This window comes from Arachis hypogaea, chromosome 15, assembly GCF_003086295.3.
Source record: "Arachis hypogaea cultivar Tifrunner chromosome 15, arahy.Tifrunner.gnm2.J5K5, whole genome shotgun sequence".
Classification (NCBI taxonomy): domain Eukaryota; kingdom Viridiplantae; phylum Streptophyta; class Magnoliopsida; order Fabales; family Fabaceae; genus Arachis; species Arachis hypogaea.
In genome coordinates, this window is record NC_092050.1 from 61,516,201 (window position 1) to 61,522,277 (window position 6,077).

Genomic DNA, 6,077 nt, shown 5'->3' on the forward strand with positions numbered 1-6,077 from the left:
ATGTGCGAGTGGACGGGTTGTTCCAACTGATGCTTATCTTCAAGGATTGTGCAGATGGACTTGTTTGTCTCCCCTTATAGAAGTTTCTCCCTTTTCCGTCTTCGGTGGCCAGCCTGAAAGAAGAGAAAAAGAAGAACAGTAACCCAGAAATAAAGATAAAATAAAATATGGTTGGGTTAATGCCAGATAATGAGGGTCTCAATTACATGGTAGCTACAACATACAAATGAGAAAACAGTAGGAGTACATGGCAAATCAAGAGTGCAAAAATTTGCAAAAATAGGGAAGAGAGTGTGGGTAAGGAGAGATAATATAAATTCATGTCAATGTAAAAGTAATACAGGTATAAAAGGTTGGCATTGATATAAATAATATTACCTATCCAGAATAAAACAAGTCACTAAGCACCCAAAATAATTCAAGAGAAGATGCAACAGTTAAATAAGAAAATTTTAACACCAAAGGAAAAATAATGAATTTAGAAAAGAAAACAAAAATATGCAAAAAATTAAGATGCAATGAATGAAAGATGCAAATAAATTAAGTAAAATAAAATAAAAGATAAGAAGAATGAGAAGGGAAAGAAGGGAAGAAGAAGTAAGTAAGAAATGAGGGAGGAAAAATTAGGATTAGGGGGAGAAAAGATAAGATATTTGGCAAATTAGGATAAGCTGCGCGGCGCAAGCGACGCGGTCGCGTGGGGCACGCGGTCGTGCGGCTTGCGCTTAAACTGATTGACGCGGTTGCGTCGGTCACGCGGTCGCGTGACCCGTTTTATGCTACTGGCGCGAGGGCAGCCTCGCTCTCGCACAACTTTCTGTTCAAAAATCATTAATTGCCAAATATTGGGTGACGCGATCGCATGGGGCATGCAATCGCACGAGTGGCCACTTAGTAGGATGTGAAGCGGCCGCGTGGGGCACGCGGTCGCGTGAGATGGACTGCGCGTCTAGCGCCAGTCCAGCACCACTCTAGCACAACTTTCGGTTGTGCACCATTATTACGTCGAAATCCTGGTCACGCGGCCGCGTGGGGCACGCGGTCGCGTGGGAGGCCATTATTCCCATATGACACGGTCGCGTCAGCGACGCAGTCACGTGGGACGATTTGTGCCATTGGCACGCCTCCAGCGCTGCTCCTGCGTAACTTTCTGTTCATTATTCTCTCCCAATACCTGCGATCTTTTTTTTTTGAATGTAGAATGCAGTATGCAGAATGCATTGCTTAATGTGAATGCTATGCATGATTCCAGTTTCAATGAAATAAAAATAAAATTCAAAAACAAACAAAACTAAATAAAATTAAAATTGCAAAAGGAACGATCATACCATGGTGGGTTGTCTCCCACCTAGCACTTTTAGTTAAAGTCCTTAAGTTGGACATTGGACGAGCTTCCTGTTATGGCGGCTTATGCTTAAATTCATCCAAATATCTCCACCAATGCTTGGAATGCCAATAGCCTCCGGGGTCCCAAACTAGGCATGTAAAGCTTCTGAACAGCTTCAAACAGAGTCTCAGGCTCCCGGGGTGACGAATGTCAGAATAGAATTCATGATCCCAAGCCTTGTTTTTAAATCCGCCTCTGTCTTGATCTATATTTTTCCATTCGGGCAGTTTAGAAAGTAGATTCTCACCATAGTGACCAAACGTTTTCCGAGATCCATTCAGTTGATTTTGATGCCAATCCGTGTACTTTGAGGTGAAGCATGGAACCTTATTGAACCTTGTGCACCAGCTCTGAGTACGAGCCATTTCCCTCTTACTCTTAAAGTCGCAAAGAGCTCTAAGCTGGCCATCTGTTTCAAGCAAACCATATTCAAGTGAATAAGTAAAGTTATAGGTTAAGGATTGTACCCACTTGAAGCTTGTATTGGATGGCAATGGCCTTGGGGTAGGTGTTTCTGGTGGTTCTGTAAGTTCTTCTCCCTTGGGTTCTTCTGTGAATTTCTCCATTTCCTTGCAAGAGTTTTCAAATGTAGTATCACCCTGGTCAAAGTCTTCTATGTTTTTCTCATCACTCGAGTCATAGATTGGAGGTTGAGAGAAATCTACCTCTGCATCATCTTCGTATTCATCTGGGGAAGATTCTTCGATCTCAGAGAATTCACTTGCGGATGCAAGTTCATTACTAAGAGAGCTAGACTTGTGACTATCACTATCAAAGGAATTTGCTTCTTGGATTATTCCGTCTGATTCTTCATAAACGACTTGCCTTGGGGGTTGTGCACTATCCTCTTTAGCATCAACTGTAACGTCCTTGACGGAGTTCTCTTCAGCTCTGCATTCCCATGGAGGTTCAGCATCTCCTAGATCTTCAACCAACTCTTCTTCTTGAACGATGATAGCTTCTTCTACTTGTTCTAGTACGAATTCATGTTCTGTCTTGTCCACTGGAGTTTCTAATATCTCCTTCATGCTACGCTCTTCATTAGTCTGTCCACATGGAGCTATGGTTGATCCTTGCATATTTGAGCATCTAGAAACCCATTGAATTACTGCTTGCTCCAGTTGTCGAATGGTTGTTTGAAGTTTATTCACTGTTTCCTTGAAGCGAACCTCTGATTCTCGGGGTGCTGGATTTGGATATGAAACATGGGGAAGTGGTGGTGCTTGGGAGTGAGTGGATTGGAACTGGGGTGGAAAAGGATCATATGGTGGCGAATGATGAAAAGAAGCTTGTGAGTGTGGTGGTTCGAGGTTATGTTGAGAGGATGGTCTATAGCACGGGGTGGGGCTTGTTGGTAGTTATAAGGTTGTCCACCATATCTCCTAGCTGGGTATGCATTGTGGAATGGTCGTTGTCCATGATATCTTGGAGGGTGTTGTTGCCTAAAGGGTTGATTAGATCCTCTTGGCTCCATCCATCCTTGATTGGTCTGACCTTGATGCATATTCCTGCTATAACTTCTATTTCCTTCAACAAAGTTAGAACCAAACTCAAAGCGAGAGGGGTGAGAATTCATAGTAGCGAATGAAAAATAAAAAGGAAAAACAGAAATAAATAAACAAGTAAAAGAAAAATATTCACAATAACCAATAATAAGGCACACGTTAGCAGTTCCCCGGCAACGGCGCCATTTTGACGAACAGGATTTTTGCCAGTAAAGAATGTCATAAAAATAGTCGCGTTGTAGTTATAGTCTCTAAACCAACAAAAATCCCTTTCGTGCAAACGTTTTGGTTGTCACAAGTAACAACCCCCTTAAAAATTGTTAACCGAGTATTCAAATCTCGGGTCGTCTTCTCAAGGAACTGCAGGGAAGTATGTTCTTATTATTGGCTATAAAGGTTGTAATCGGGGTTTAGAAGATGAGAATCAAGTGATTTAAATGGCAATTAAAATCAATAAATAACTGTAAAGCAACTTTTGGCAGGGTAAGAGAAATTGGAAGTCCAACTTGGTTATCCCTCTCAACAATAATGAAAGTTGAATCTTAATTCCTCTTAGTCAACCTTTAAAGCAAAGGAAAGTCAAGGGACTAATTAGTTTGACCTTCGAATCCTATTTATTTCCTAAGAAAAAGTTGGGATTATTGAAGTTCAGTTCAATTAGCAAGATAACGATTATCAATTATGCTGAGTTTGATAATGTTGAGTTACTGATTTCTTAACCAAGACCAAAAGGGAAAAAAAGTAAAATTGCTGGAATAAAAATGCCCTTAGATGGGAAGCGAAAATATCTTAATTCAAAGAGAACAATAATAAACTGAAATACCTCAAATAATCATTAATTCAAATCATAACATGGAAACGGTTCATAAGCCAATTTGGCAACATTTATAGATACGAATAAAAGCATTAAAGTAAAAGTAGCATTGAAACATAGATTAAAGTAAATATTAAACCTGGATCGAGAGTCACTCTTAAAAACTAAGAGAAGTCCTAAATCCTAATCCTAAGAGAGAGAGGAGAGAACCTCCCTCAAAACTAAATCTAAATCATGGAAAGTGAAAAGTGGCGAGCTCTCCTTGAATAGATGCATTCCCCCACTTTATAGCCTCTAATCTGTGTTTTTCGGGCCGAAACCTGGGTCAAAAACAGCCCAAAAATCGCCCCCTGCGTATTCTGGTACGTTCAGGTCGCGGACAAGTGACGCGGAGGCATCGTCCACGCGGCCGCGCGGATTGAAGTTCGCAGATGCAACGCGTCCGCGTGGATCACGCGTTTGCGTCGCCTAGCGTCAGAGCAACTATGGCATATTATATATCAAATCAAAGCCCCGGACGTTAGCTTTCCAACGCAACTGGAACCGCATCGTTTGCACCTCTGTAGCTAAAGTTATAGCCATTTGAGTGCGAAGAGGTCAGTCTGCACAGCTTAGCAGTTTCTCCAACTTCTTGTATTCCTTCCACTTTTGCATGCTTCCTTTCCATCCTCTGAGCCATTCCTGCCCTGTAATCTCTAAAAACACTTAACACACATATCAAGGCATCTAATGGTAATAAGAGAGGATTAATAATAAGCAAATATAAGATCAAAGAAGCATGTTTTCAATCATAGAACAAAACCATGAAGGAAAATGTAAAACATGCAAATAGTATGAATAAGTGGGTAAAGAGTTGATAAAAACCACTCAATTGAGTACAAGATAAACCATAAAATAGTGGTTTATCAGAGACAAGCAACAATTTAAGTTTGGTATTGTGATGAGCGGATAATTTATACGCTTTTTGGCATTATTTTTAGTATGTTTTTAGTATATTTTAGTTAGTTTTTATTATGTTTTTATTAGTTTTTAAATAAAAATCACATTTTTGGACTTTACTATGAGTTTGTGTATTTTTCTATGATTTCAGGTATTTTCTGGCTGAAATTGAGGGACCTGAGCAAAAATCTGATTCAGAGGCTGAAAAATGACTGCAGATGCTGTTGGATTCTGACCTCCCTGCACTCGAAGTGGATTTTTTGGAGCTACAGAATCCCAATTGGCGCGCTCTCAATTGCGTTGGAAAGTAGACATTCTGGGCTTTCCAGCAATATATAATAGTTCATACTTTGCTCGAGATTTGATGGCCCAAACTGGCGTTCCAAGTCAGCTTAAGAATTCTGGCGTCAAAACGCCAGAACTGGCACAAAAGCTGGAGTTAAACGCCCAAACTGGCACAAAAGCTGGTGTTTAACTCCAAGAAAAGTCTCTACACATGGAAACTTCAATGTTCAGCCCAAGCACACACCAAGTGGGCCCGGAAGAAGATTTCTGCATTAATTACTTATTTCTGTAACCCTAGGCTACTAGTTCTCTATAAATAGGACCTTTTGCTATTGTATTTTCATCTTTGAATCATGTTTTGATGATTGAACCTTCTTTGGAAGGCTGGCCATTCGGCCATGCCTGGACCTTTTGTTCTTATGTATTTTCAACGGTGGAGTTTCTACACACCATAGATTAAGGTGTGGAGCTTTGCTGTTCTTCATGAATTAATACAATTACTGTTGTTCTTCTATTCAATTCACGCCTACTTCTTCTCTAAGATATTCATTCATTCTTCAACTTGATGAATGTGATGATCCGTGACACTCATCATCATTCTCACCTATGAACATGTGCCTGACAACCACCTCTGTTCTACTAACAATAGCTTGAATGCGTACCTCTTGGGTTTCTAATCCAAGATTGGAACCTTCGTGGTATAGGCTAGAACTATTGGCGGTCATTCTTGAGATCCGAAAAGTCTAAACCTTGTCTGTGGTATTCCGAGTAGGATCTGGAAAGAGATAACTGTGACGAGCTTCAAACTCGCGATTGTTGGGCGTGTGACAGACGCAAAAGGATCAATGGATCCTATTCCAACATGATCGAGAACTGAAAGATGATTAGTCGTGCGGTGACAGCGCATTTGGAACATTTTCACTGAGAGGACGGGAAGTAGCCATTGACAACGGTGATGCCCAACATAAAGCTTGCCATGGAAGGGAGTATGAATGATTGGATGAAGGCAATAGGAAAGCAGAGATTCAGGAGGAACAAAGCATCTTCATACACTTATCTGAAATTCTCACCAATGAATTACATAAGTATCTCTATCTTTATTATATATTTTATTTATCTTTTAATTATCAATTCTCCATAACCATTT